This window comes from Artibeus jamaicensis, unplaced genomic scaffold (assembly GCF_021234435.1).
Source record: "Artibeus jamaicensis isolate MK-2021 breed Jamaican fruit bat unplaced genomic scaffold, CSHL_Jam_final scaffold_833, whole genome shotgun sequence".
NCBI lineage: Eukaryota > Metazoa > Chordata > Mammalia > Chiroptera > Phyllostomidae > Artibeus > Artibeus jamaicensis.
Window position 1 is genome coordinate 13,546,035 of NW_026522056.1, and position 14,952 is coordinate 13,560,986.

The 14,952-nt window shown below is 38.0% G+C and overlaps 1 protein-coding gene across 16 annotated transcripts in view; it reads right to left on the bottom strand.

Annotated features, from left to right (window-relative positions):
• WRN (WRN RecQ like helicase) overlaps positions 1-14,952 on the bottom strand; it is a 122,901-nt gene that overhangs the window by 97,385 nt on the left and 10,564 nt on the right. For 9 of the 16 annotated variants that reach the window (XM_053659875.1, XM_053659867.1, XM_053659871.1 and 6 more), the window contains exons 2-3: positions 11,683-11,748; positions 5,433-5,535 (exon numbers count right to left, since the gene is read on the bottom strand). The exons of 2 other annotated variants lie outside the window; for them this stretch is intronic. The gene's annotated coding sequence lies outside the window, so the exon portion shown is untranslated. Of the gene's footprint in view, positions 1-1,847; positions 1,946-5,432; positions 5,536-11,682; positions 11,749-14,952 lie in introns of all 16 variants that reach the window. 5 more of the 16 variants (XM_053659874.1, XM_053659864.1, XM_053659870.1 and 2 more) reach the window with 2 other exon arrangements.

Genomic DNA, 14,952 nt, shown 5'->3' on the forward strand with positions numbered 1-14,952 from the left:
TGACTGGATGAAATTATCATTCGTATTCTTTTTTCCCATCGTCAATGTTAACATTTCACTTTTTTCCATCCTATTGTTACTATACTATCTCAAGTGACACCTTGAGAAGGACTCCTTCCCAGACTTTTCTTAAGATCAAAAAAATGTCCCCTTGTTATGGACTGAACTACGCTTATCCTTCCCCAAAAACAGTATATTGGCATTCTAACCCACATTACCTGAGAATGTGACTTAATCTGGAGTCAGAGCCTTGTACCACAGAGGTAATCAAATTCCCATGAAGTCATGAGAGTGGTTCCTATCCAAAATGAGTGGTGTCCTTATTAAAAGGGGAAAGTTGCATGGAGGGAAGATGACATAAAAAGACAAAGAGAGAGGCAGCCATCTACAAGCCACAGAGAGAAGGCCTGAAACTGACTTCCTTCAGAGCCCTCAAAAAAAACCACCTTGGCCAACAACTCCCAAACTGCGAGACAAGAAATTTCTGTTAGGACACCCAGTTGTTGGTACTTAATTGTGTCAGCTGCAGCAACCTAACACACCCCCATCACTAACCTAGCTACCAACTGCCACATCTATGCCTTTATTTCCTTCTACTGCATTTACTCACAGGCTAGTGAATTTCTTCCCACATGAATTTCTTCTCCAGGTCTCTATTTCTTCCTTCCTAACTACCACCTCTTTAATTTTGTCCTGTATTTTAAAATACTTCTTCCACTTACTGGCAAGATGTTCATTTCACTCTCAAAAATGATACTCCTCTTTTTCAGTTTGTCAAGAGAATTTTTACAATGTTAAGATCTTATTAGTTCTACAAAGTTTCTTTGTCCTCTAGTTGAGTATCCCGAAATGTGTTTATTTAATTCATTTGCAAAAATTATAATCTAAATATTTCAAAGCTCTGTTTCAATACAAGTTTCCTATTCTATATATTCTAGTGCTGTTTCCACTGATGCTGGATTCCTTACACAGACTATTATTTTACTTGGCCTGTGTAACTGTCTACCATCAGCAGTCATCAGCTCTTAGAATCCCTCAGGAGGCAGCAAACAGGAGATCAAGAGACTCTAAGTTTTCTGCTGAAGCCTTAGGATGCTAATACTCTGGTCACAGGTCTCCAAAGGCGGCATCTCAAGGTCTGGCCCACGACTGACCCCATTGGTACAACTCCGCTGGAAACCCTCTGACAGAAAAGATCAAGGAAGCTTTCAAGGACGTATCAGTTGTTCAGTTCATTCAACAAACACCTACTTTTCAGCCACATTTGCCCTACCACAGTAATTCTATTGAGTATTTTATTTAGGGAATTATGTTCTAACTGCCTTCTTATCCTCCAATTTTCCTTTTCCACCATTTTCTGTTCTTCTATAAATACATGTTCTATTGAATCTATTGATAATATTTATAGGAACTTTAAATTCATTTTTGTTTATAAACTATTTTTTTTTATCAAGGGTCAACTATTCCACTTAGTGAGCTTGCTATCTGTTGATTTTTTCCAAATGCATGATTCTCGATTGCCCACTTAGTTTATAAATGAGGGTCTATACCAGAAACTGACAACATGGCACATTCAGAAAATGAACATATTTTTATGACACACTGGGAATGGCAACTGGAAATATGAATAAAAGTTTGTAAAACTTTTATTGTATTTTCTTTATAAAATGAAATATTTCAGACTCTTTAAGTAAAAAACTTGGAATTGTTTACATGAACATCGTGTTTGTACACTAGGTTTTATGCTTTAAAACGCCACCCACCCCTAGCCAGTGGGCTTCAGCTGGTTGGAGCATTGTCCCATAGACCAAAAGGCCGTGGGTTCAGTTCCCGGTCAGGGCACATACCCAGGTTGCAGGTTTGGTCCCCAGTTGGGGCACAGGTGAGGGGCTGCGGGTCGATGTTTCTCTCACATTAATTCTCTCTCTCCTCTCTCTCCCTCTCTCTAAAAGCAATGAAAAAATGTTCTCAGCTGAGGATTTTTTTTTAAGGTGCAAGGCCTTTTAACATGCTCTTAACATTCTATATAGCAACCATCACAAAGAAGCTTTATTAGCACAAGTGGTAGCAAATGGCAAAGGAGGTGGTGGCATTGTTCCAGTACGCTGAAAACTCCTTCTTCCAACCTTCAGTCTCTTTAAATTGCACTTCAGGAGTGCTGAAATCTTTAAACCTAATAGTTCCTCCCTTTCTTCTGCTCAGAAATATGTCAACTCCTCTGATGATGTAAATTTTGAATATAAATGAATTTTTTATATCAAGTATTTCAATATAATGCCAAAGCTGTCTTAGACACACAGATTTTACTAGTATTAACTCTTTTTTAGAATTCAAATAACACCAATTAAACATCATTTCTAAAACTAGTTTAACTTCTTCCAAAGCTGAATTTTTACTCTGAACCAATGAACTTCATCATTTTTTGAAGCCAATGACTATATGTCAACAAATCTTCAAAATAAGAATCATTCACATAAAATAATTTGAAATTTTCCTTTTAGTTTATAAATCTTCCTTTGGTCTGTTGACACATTTTAGTAATTAAATAGCTAATCACATTTATTCACCCAAAGCTGATAAGAAGGAACTGTAGCAAAATGGATTTCATTAGGTTCACCATTTTTATGACATCATGAAATGTGGAATTCAGAACTATAGGCTAATTTTAATATTACAAGAGCTTCTCTGTGAATAAGATGTCATTTTTTTAAGTATTGAACTTAAAATAAGGCCTTTATAGTTCCTGTTAATGCCAATTCCAAACTTCCACTGTTCCATAATATGTTGTACATCCCCAAATATTTTGTCTGAAATCCCTACACTTCCTTTGAATCAGGCTGATAAGTGAAGAATTATGGAAACACCAAATCTAATTCGGAGGTAATCTTTTACTCCCTATTTATTTATTAAATATTTACTAATATGTTGAATCATGGCTCAGGTGGTATTAATCAGCATATTATACATTATAGTGAGAAAGTAAATACCTATAAAATTAAATGTATTTGAATATAAAGTTCTTAAAATACTATAGGTTTTTTAATTCCTTAGGAAAAGTATTTTGTCAATTTTTAGTTTGAATTCTTATGAGCAATCTATACAAACAACAAATGTTTGTATAGATATTTACAAAATAGAAAACAAAAACTGAATGTACTGATATACTTATTTCCACTTAGTTTAATATTAAAATTTTAAGTAAACAAAATATATCTCTGGGAAATCAATATTTCATATGAATTTTGACAGTTTAAAGGCCTATATTTTCTTTATTGAATAAATTAAATTATATATGTTCAATTACTAAAGTTCTTTAAATTCTATATCAAACATATAATGAATCCTATCAAAATCAGGTTTGATAAATTGTCACATCAAAAGTCTGTAACAGGAAGGACTTCCAGCCAAGATGGAGGCACAGAAGATCCGCTGTGCCTCCTTGAACAACCAAAAGAGTACAACAACAATTTAAAAACAAAAAACAACCAGAACCTACAGAAAATCGAACTGTCCAACAGAAAGTCCAGCAACCAAGGAGTTAAAGAAGACACACTCATCCAGACCAGTAGGAGGGGTGGAGACTGGCAGCCAGGTGGAGAGGACTCGGGGCAAGGTTGTGGCTGGAGGGCTGGGCTGGGCAAGGCTGCAGCTGGTCACTGGGCTAGACGGCAACTGGTGGAGTGAGCTGTCCCACATTCGTGTGCAGATAAACTGGGAGTAACAGCTGGGGAGTGAGACCAGGCAACCCAGGGCCCCAATGAGGGGAAGTAAAGCCTCAAACCTCTTATTGAAAACACCGGTAGGTGTTGAGGTGGCAGCAGGAGAAACTCCCAGCCTCACAGGAGAGTTCATTGGAGAGATCCACAGGGTCCTAGAATGTACACAAGCCTACCCACTGGGAAATCTGCACCCAGAAGGGCCCAATTTGATTGTGGGTAGTGTGGGACGTGACTGAAAACCTGCAGAAATCGGAGCAAATGCCATTGTTCTGACTCAAATTGGACCCCTCCCCCACATACAGCATCACAACCCAGCGACTTGTGTAGCCCCGCCCTGGTGAGCTGCTAAAGCTCTGCCCCTCACTACCTAACAGGTGTACTGAGAAAAAAAATGGCCCAAATTAAAGAACAGATCAAAGCTCCAGAAAAAATACAACTAAGCAACAAGGAAATAGCCAACCTATCAGATGCACAGTTCAAAACACTAGCAATCACGATGTTCAAAGAACTGATTGAATTTGGTCGCAAATTAGATGAAAAAATGAAGACTATGCTAAGTAAAATAAAGGAAAATGTACAGGGAACCAATAGTGATGGGAAGGAAACTGGGACTCAAATCAGGGGAGTGGACCAAAAGGAAGAAAGAAACATGCAATCAGAAAAGATGAAGAAACAAGAATTCAAAACAATGAGGAGAGGCTTAAGAACCTCCAGGACATCTTGAAACATTCCAACATCTGAATTATAGGGGTACCAGAAGGGGAAGAGGAAGAGCAACAAGTAGAAAAGTTATTTGAACAAAAAATAAAAGTGAACTTCCCCATTCTGGCAAAGAAAATACACTTTCAGGAAATCCAGGAAGCTCAGAGTCCTGAAGAAGTTGGACCCAAGGAGGAACACACCAAGGCACATCATAATTACATTAGCCAAGATTAAAATGAAGGAGAGAATCCTAGAAGCAGCAAGAGATACGGGGACAGTCACCTACAAAGGAGTTCCCATCAGACTGTCAGCTGATTCCTCAAAAGAGACCTTACAGGCAAGAAGGGGCTGGAAAGAAGTATTCCAAGTCATGAAAGGCAAGGACCTACATACAAGATTGCTCTATCCAGCAAAGCTTTCATTTAGAATGGAAGGGCAGATAAAATGCTTCTCAGATAAGGTCAAGTTAAAGGAGTTCATCATCACCAAGCCCTTATTATATTAAATGTTAGAGGGACTCATCTAAGAAAAAAGATAAAAAACATGTACAGTAAAATTAGAGCAAACTCACAATTATTAACAACCACACCTAAAACAAAAACAAAAACAAACTAAGCAAACAGCTAGAACAGGAACAGAACCATAGAAATAGAGAACACATGGAGGGTTAACAACAGGGGAGTGGGGGGGGGAAGGCATAGGGAGTAAGAAGCATAATTGGTAGATACAAAATAGACAGGGAATGTTAAGAATAGTATGGGAAATACAGAAGCTAAAGAACTTATAAGTATGACACACGGACATGAACTAACGAGGCGGAATGTGGGTAGGACAAGGTGTGCAAGGTGGAGGGGAGTAAAGGGGGGAAAATTGGACTGTAATAGCATAATCGATAAATATATATATATATTAAAAGTCTGTAACAAAGCCTTGGTTGAGTGGTTTCTTTGAATGAAGCAACACTATGTACACCAAAAGGCTGCAGGTTCAATTCCTGGTCAGGGCACATACCTAGGTTGTGGGTTCGATCCCTGGTCAGGGCTCATACAGGAAGCAGCCCATCGATGTTTCTCTCTCACATCATGTTTCTTTTTCTCTCTTTCTCTCTCTCTCTCTGTAATAATCAATAAACATATCCTCAGGTGAGGATTTTTTTCAAAAAGCCCAGAACAAAGAATTAAAAATCACGTAACAAGCAAAAAACAACAAAACTGTTTTTCACTAAAGAACACCAAATAGCATACAATAATAATTAGCTAATAATTATGTTCATATTAGCAGTAAAATTATAAAAATTAAGACAAATAAAATTAAGAGAATCTTATTTACACAAACACATAACTTTCCTGATGACTAATGACATATGCACGCACAATTAAAGTAATAATTGGATAGGAAATCATTTTTATTGGACAGTCATGAGAAGTACTACGTGATACAGCCACAACTCAACTCTTTGTGAGCATGTTTACTGCACAGTCATACATGTTTTTAGATTCAAGTAGTCTACAAAGGATCCACATTAAAAAATGTTCAAATATAATTTCACCTATTATAAATCTGAATGTTTAATAAAATGATTGTAATGTGTTTCAATATAAAAAACATGCAACCATCAAAATCTTGCATCACCTACGCCCCATATCACTACACTGCAGCACCAACAGGAAGCCACTAACTTCGCTCCAGCTAACTCTTGCCAATAGAATGGGCCCAGCGTTGCAAAACCTTCCAATTTTTCTAAAGAAGAGAAAGACCAGGACGTTACTATGCTCTCTTCCATTTGATATCAATTTCTGAGACCCCCTCTGAAAACCAAAATTTGGCCTCTTGGCCTCTCAATTGTTAACTTCTGCTGTAGACAAATCAATACTAGCAGCTGGTATGGGTATCCCTAAAAAAATTTTAAAGCGATACCTCTATACAGATCATTTTTTGAGTTAAGAACTTGGGTACATTTTCTGCACCTTACAGAATGAGTGATGGCCAAAGAGAACATGCTAAAAAGGGAGTTTATTTCAAGAGGCACCTACTTAAGCAGAACAGAAAGTGACTTATCTTAAGAATGGAACACACATCTCCTTTCCTCACCCCCAGGGGAGACTCAGCAGATGCTCAGACTCTATAGTGCCGGCTCATACTGGCCTGGAGCTTTACTCCACTCTATGGCAAATTATTTTCTTTCCCAACTAATTATTTATTTTCCCAAGATGCAGAGCTGTGATTAAAAAGCATTAACCCAGCCCTGGCTGGGCAGTTCATTTGGTTGCAGCATCATCCCATACACCAAAAAAGTTGTAGGTTCTACCCCCAGTCAGGGCAAAAGCCTGGGTTACTGGTTCAATCGCTGATCAGGGTGTGTGCGGGAGGCAACCAATCGGTGTTTTTCTCTCACAAAGATGTTTCTCTCTCAAGTCAATGAACACATCCTCGAGTGAGGATAAAAAAAGACATACGAAGCCAGAGTAGAGCACTGGACCAGTTCTTCTACTATGTCAACTGTAATTATCAACCATGTGCTTTACAAATTGTCTAAACTGATTTGACAGACTGGTCTAATGGTCTACTACAAAAATGAGTGTGTCCAACCAGAGCCGAGGCTAAGTGGAAGGTGAGCCATGTTCCTCATGAAGGCAGGCAAAGGAGGTATTTTCATGCAATGCGAAGATTTCTCTCAAAATACTTCTCTAGTTTTTAAACAATTTTTTCCACAGTTTCATTTTTAAGAACTTTACTAAAATAACCAGCATTCCTCTGAAAGATTTATATGCAAGGATTATAATCCATGTTATATACTATGTCTAAAATATGCACTGTACAATATTTAAATATGAAATATAAACTAAATATATAAAGTATATATTAAAAATGTAATATATAATACAAGTTCTGTATGGAAAAAGTCCAGCCACTGTTAATATAATGAAAACAGTTTGCGCAACATGAGTGTAACCTGGCAGCCAAGGAGAGTGAGCTGGAATGTGCATGTGTAAACAATGATGACTTCACTGTGGCAGACACAGTTGAGTGAGCATGTGCACTATGCGGCCATTGCAATGAAAATGACTGAGTGAGTAGAACAACGAATGTGTATCAAATTTTGCATTAAGCTTAACATTCCTCCACATAAACTATTCAGATGATTCAGAAGGCCACAGCTATGGCCAACAAGTGATTGGCAGCTTCATCAGGACAACACCTGGCTCATGCATCACATCTTGCGCAGAGTTTTGTGATGAAACATCAAATCACCCAGGTGACTCAGCCCCGCTACAGCCCAGGATTGGTTCCCTGCAACTTCTGGCTTTTCCCAAAACTAAAATCACCTTTGAAAGGGAAGTGATTTTAGACTATTGATGAGATTCAATAGTCTAAATTGAATAGTCTAAATATTTAGACAATAGTCTAAATATGATGGGGCAGCTGATGGGGACTGGGAAAACTGTGTGAGGTCCCAAGGTGCCTACTTTGAAAAAGACTGAAGTGTCATTGTCCTATACACAGTTTCTTGTATTTTGTATCTTCTTCAATAAATGTTTCTATTTTTCATGTTACCATATTTTGCCATGTGTAATGCACTCCTGTGTATAATGTGCACCCACATTTTTGGCCCAAACTTTCAGGAAAAAAGTCTTTCACTATAATTTTTAATTACATTTTTTTTTATCAATGTATGGTTGCCTCTCATGCGTCCCCTGCTGGGAATTGGCCTGCAACTCAGGCATGTGCCCTGACAGGGTATCGAACCATGATCTTTTGGTTCTCAGGCCCGTGCTCAATCCACTGAGCTACACCAGCCAGGGCTAATTACATTTTTTATTTATTTATAATTAGAAACAAAACCAATTATCGTATTCTAGGTATTACTTTGCATACAAATATCATTATTGCTTTCTAGAGCTATACTTTTAATGCAAAAGCACAAATAAAAGAATTAAAAACATTTATATAGATACAAAATTAGTACTGCCCATGTATAATGGACATCCTTATTTTTCCCTCAAAAATTTGGGCAAAAAAGTGAACATTATACATAGCAAAGTACAATACATGGCTGGACATCTTCTGGATAGATCTCATATTCATAATAAAAGGAGTTGAATACAGACTATATATCCAACATGGAAAAATGGTTAAATAAGAAATTATTCCATTAAACAGAATACTATGCAGTTATTAAAAACATATTCTTATAATTTTAAAAGTGAAAAAAGCAAGTTATTGTAATTTATACAATAAATATGTGTATTTTTGTATATGCATAGGTACACACATAATATATAATTATGTAAAGATATACATTACACATTATATATTTGTAAAGTTATAGAGAAATACATATAAAATATTAATAGTTATCCCACAATTGCAGATGGTTTTTAACTCTTTTTTCACATCATTTTATTGTATTTCTTCTATTATTAATTTTCCTCTTTATACTTTTCTACATGTTCCAAACTTTCTAGGAAAAACTGTGTTACTGTCTTGGCCGTGTGGCTCAGCTGGAGCATTGTCCCGTACACCAAACGGCTGCGGGTTTGACTCCCAGCCGGGGCGCACACCGAGGCTGCAGGTTCAATCCCCGGTTTTAGGACATGTATGGGGGGCAGCCCATCAACACTTCTGGGGCAGCCCAGAGTGTTCCTCACTCTCCCCCTTCCTCTCTCTCTCTCTCAAATCAATAAACGGACTTCTGGTCAATAGGCAGACATGGCTCAACTCTTCACACAACCTCATCAAAATTACAACTAAAATACAGAACCACCATCTCTCAGAACATTCAGATACCGAATTGAATGGAAGTCTGACAACTACTGAATTCAAGAAACCACATCCATCTGGACTGGCAGTAGGGACTCAGACAAGGAACAGGCTAGTCCCTTACCCTTGCATGGTGGACAAAAATTCGAGAGGGAAATCTCGTGAGTGAGGAGTCCCAGCCTACACCAGTCTCCTGGCCCAGGGTTCCAGTGCCAGGAAGGTAAGTCTGCAGAACTTCTTGCTGCTAAAACCAGCAGGGATTGAGTCAGTGGAAGAAACTGCTGGAGCCCTAAGGAGTTTCTATTAAAAAACCCACACACAGACTCACCTACTCAGACTCAATCCCTCTGAGCTCCAGCACCAGGGTGGTAGCAGCTTAAAACAACACACCAGTGGTATACAGGGAAAAACTGAAGTGGCTGGCATCAAGACAAGCAGAGGCCACTGAATTCTTCCCTTCTTTTCTAAATCCTTCCCTCACAGAGACAGCAAGCTGGTGCCATATCTGAGACTCTATCAACCTGGCTAATACTGTTTGACCTCCTCTTGGCAATCCCCAGAGTCTCTGCACCACCCAATTCACGGCCCCACCCAAGCTGCTTTTCCATATGAATAATGGTCTTGGCTCATGCTGCACAACTTCATAAATCCTCTCCAATAAGCAAAAGCAAGCCTCGGGGAGCCCCAGGCCCAGCAATAGCAGCAGCCAGCCCAGATTCACAGCTTGACTTCACCTGGGAATCTCCAACCCCAACACAAGTAGCAGCCATCTCAGATTGCTTCATAGCTCAGGCAGGGTGGCCCCAGGCAAAACATAGGTGGGGGCCAACCTTGGCCTACATCACCCAGGAAACCCCAGGGCCAGCACACCCAGTGGACAGTTACAGACCACATCCGGGCACCACCACCCTACCCCTGCACAGCTATCCTTCACGAGGAATAAAGGTTGGTGGTAAGTGATCACACTGGTTTATACAGCCAATCTTGCAGCTGACTGACCTGGGTGAATCCTTCTCATTAATCTGCCAACAGCAACCAAGGATCAACTACAAGAAGAGGGTGTTCTCAGCCCACACAAAGGCTGTACCTTGAGAACCCAGCTTGGGTAATAGGCTAGGTACTGCCATTGGATCCTATAGGACACCTACTACATTAGACTACATTACCAAGACAGAGTCAAAGCAGCTCTACCTAATATATTGAAACAAACACAGGGAGGCTGCCAAAGTGAGGAGACAAAGAAACATGGTCCAAATGAAAGAACAAATCAAAACTCCAAAAAAAAAAAGAGTTAAGTGAAATAGAGATGAGCAATCCACCAGTTACAGACTTCAAAACACTGGTTATAAGGATGGATGCTGAAAGAACTTAGTGAAGTCCTCAACACCATAAAAAAGACCCAGTCAAAAACAAAGGACACACTAATTGAAATAAATAGCTTGCAGGGAAACTATGTTAGAGTGAATGAAGCTGAGAATCAACTAAATGATTTGGAATTTAAAAAACAAACAAAAAAAACACCAATTAGAACTTGAACAAAAAAGAATCCAAGAAAATGAGGATGGTACAAGCAGCTCATGGGACAACTTCAAGAGGTCCAACATTCAGATTATAGGGGTGCCAGAAGAAGAGAAAGAGCAAGAAACTGGAAATCTATTTGAAAAAATAATCAAAGAAAACTTCCCTAATTTGGTGAAGGAAATAGACATGCAAGTCCAGGAAGCACAGACAGTCCCACACAAGATGGACCCAGAGAAGACGACACTGAGACTTAATTAAATGCCAAAGATTAAAGATAAAGAGAGATTCTCAAAAGGAGCAAGAGAAAAGAAGTTAGTTACCTACAAGGGAGTTCCCATAAGACTGTCAGCTGATTTCTCAAAAGAAACTGCAGGCTAGAAGGGATGGGCAAGAAATATTCAAAGTCATGAAAAGCAAGGGGCCTACAGCCAAGATTGCTCCACCCAGCAAAGCTATCATTTAGAATCCATGGGGAGATAAAGAGCTTCCCAGAAAAGAAAAAACTAAAGGAGTTCATCGTCACTAAACCATTATTACATGAAAAGTTAAAGGGTCTTATTTAAAAAAAAAAAAAGATAAAAACTATGAACAATAAAAATGGCAAAAAAACAAAAATAAATCTATCAACAACTGAATCTAACAAACTAAGCAAACCAGATCAGAGACAGAATGTTGGACAAGGAGAGTGTTTTGATGGTTGCCACATGGGAGGAAGGTATATGGGCAAATGGGTGAAGAGGTGAGGAGATTAAGAAGTACAAATAGGTAGTTACAGAATAGCCATGGACATGTAAAGCACAGTATAGGAAATGGAGAAGCCACAGAATTTATACTCATAACCTACGGACATGAACAATGGTGTGGGGATTGCCTTAGGAATGGGGAGTGCTGGGTGGAGAGGAGCAAAGGAGGGAAATCAGGATAACTGTAATAGCATAATCAATAAAATATAATTTTAAAGTAAAATCAATAACCATACCTCGAGTGAGGATTAAAATAAAAAGAAAATTTGTTTCACAGCAATTGGGAATGGCGAGGGGGAAGTCTGCCAAAAAAAGAAGGAAAGATTTTTCTTCAGTGAACAATTAAGGCTACACTTTTTTATACTATAGAACAAGAATCAGCAAACTTTTTCTCTAAAAGGTCAGATAGTGTATATTCTAGGCTTCATGGGCAAATTGTCTCTGTAGCTACTACTCAAGTATAACGTTGTAAAAAAGCCAATAACAATATTTGAACAAATAAGCATGGCTATGTTCCAACAGAGCTTTATTTATAGTGAAGTATAAATTTATAAAAATTCCATGAACGATTATCCTTGTGGTTTTTTCAGCCACTTAAAAATATAAAAACCATTTAGCTCAGGATCAGTACAAAAACCAGCTGCTAGTCCAAGGTGGCCTACTGGCAAATTTGCTAACTGCTGTTAGTGAACAGAGACAAAATGCTCTAAGCCTGGAAAATGTCCAAAGAGGCTGTTATTAACAATCCAGCTAGTTTTTACTCACCATAATGCAGTCATATTATCTACTAAGAACACAAGTCCTTAGTAAAGGCTTTTTAAAAAAACAGTTGCAAAATGATAGCTAAATTAGTGGGCTTACTATAGGGTTAGTAATATTAGTCAATTAAATGTTAAGAGCTTATCTGCCAAAATTATAACATACTTTAAAAGAAATACATCTTGAGTGATTTTATTTAATAGCAGTTAGATAGTAAGAGAAAGTGTCTGCTAAAGCTACTTATAGTTCCTGTCAATAGAAATCGCAGCAGTAAAGTTTAAGTTAGAACACATTTAGGAAAATTAAAACCAATTGCATTCCAAATTAGCTAAGAAACAATAGATTTTTAATCATCTAGCTCACAGGTGGCAAACACAAGGCCCGAAAGCTGAATCCGGCCTGCCCTGCATGTTGCGTTATCTGCCGGGCACCTTGTTCCTATCTGGCAGCAGCGCCAAGCTCTCCTTTAACTGTTAAGGAGTGGTTACATGTATACAGTCCTAAAATTACCCCCTTGGAAGGCTACCGTGAGGTTGATATGGCCCTCTGTGGAAATGAGTTTGGCACCCCTGATCTAGCTTTTAAACCATATTCTACTTCATTCTCGAAGACTAGAAATTCATCTCAAGAGCACAATATTTTTCCACCTAGAATGGTGTTATCTCCTAAAGAGTGGACAGATTTAACACCAGTCTCAAGAGAAAAGTGGGTTTCAGTGGATTAGCTCAGAGATTTCTCTGTTCCTAAAACCGTTAAGGTAAGGAAATTAATACTTACTGCTACCATAGTAACTGACTTGCCTAATTTCTTGAGTGCTAAACTGAATAAAGTATCACAACCTTTCTAAGATCAGTATCCAAAAAAAAAAAAAAAATCACACTGGTAAGTTCAATGGCATGTACAAATAACAATTTCAATTCCGGGACAAAATTATCAGTAAGTAGTTCAATGCTTGGCACTAATAGGCAATTATAATGTTTAATGTGGATCAATCTTCACTAACTACCTAAAATATATCAATTGTATTTTGTTTAAAATATGTAAAGGCTAATCCGCTGAAATACACTGTTTTATAAAATCTTGATTATTTAATTTAAAATGGCAAGAATGTTTACAACTGCTCTGAAATTTGCTAACAAAATGCCATGAGAGAACTATCACAGTCCCCAGCTACCACTTCAATTTCTCAATTTGAGCACTTACGCAAACTCTAATTACAACACCCATCGACTTTCACAACGGTTCTCTGAAGAAGAAAGTTCTATCATCAACACTGTGCACAAAAGAAAACTAATAAACACTAGCTGATACTGCAAAAGTTAGCAGACTGCTCTAGCACTAAAAATTACACTATGCAAAAGCAAAGAATTAGAGTAGAAAGATATCAAGACCTAGAATCAGAAAACTTGGGCTCCAGTGTTGTTTTGTGTAAAAAAAAAAAGTATCCAAAAGCTAAAAGACAAAGAACAAAGACAGGTCAGTATCCTTTGAATGTCACACAGGAGCACAAAATCACCCAAGGATTATTTCATTAGGAAACATACCTTTACTTGACTCATTATCTACTACTGATTAAAAACTCAGACTCTATGAAGTTCCATGTTAACTTGTGACTTTTTTATAAGATGCAACTAAATTCTGTCCAGTACATAAAATCATCTCAAAGGCTATGGCTATTATTGCCCTATAGGACAGCTCTGCATCTGACCTATCAACCTTATCCCAAAGTCCTTTCTCCAATATCTGTATGTGATGGTCAATTTTACGTGCCATCTTGACGGAGCTAAGGGTTACCAGCCCAGAGCTGGAAATACACTATTTCTGGATAGTGTTAGCATCTGAATAGGGAGACTGAACAAAGAATAATACCTTCACCAATGAAGACAGATGTCATCTAATCTGTTGAACAAAAAGGCAGAAAAAGAGCAAACTGCTCTCTGCTTAAGCTGGGGCACCCATCTTCTCCTGCCCTTGAACATCAACACTCCTGGTTCTTGGGCCTTTGGACTGGGAGCAGGACTTACATACACCATTGGCTCCTCTGGTTCTCTGGTCTGCAGGTACAGACTGGAACTACACCACTGGCTTGCTGATGCCAGATTGTGGAGCTTCTCAGCCTCCATAACTGCATGAGCCAATGCATGAGCCAATCCCTTGTAATAAATCTCGTTTTACTTACATTTATATTTATATTTATTTTATTTCTGAAGAACACTGACTAATACGATGTATAATCTTGGTTGCTCTTTGAACCAATTTATCTCTTGTTGGTTCCCTGCATAAATGAGACATGTGTCCATTCTATATTTGTATGAGAAATGGTCTTCAATTTTTGGAAAATTATACTTTGACTTGACCATTCAGTGTCCATGTGAATTTGGACAAGTCCCTTCACTTTTATAAGTTTTCATTTTCTCATCTGTAAAAATGGGATTAAATCCTGATTATATTACTTGCCATACTATATATACTACATTATTATTACATCTGAGTTGCCTTACTGATCACAGGATTAATGTGAAGATAAACAAGACATCACATCTGTTAAACTGCAATTATACATGAGCTAGTATAGATCAGTAGTAACAGGTCTTTTGCTGCTGTTATACCTCATCCCCACAAGTGTACTGAGAGGTACTGAGACTCTGTGGGTTCAGATAGAGATACCAAAACTATACAAACTAGACAAAGTAAATAAATATATCCAAAGTTAATTAAGCAATGAAGTGCTTCTCCAGAATATTTTA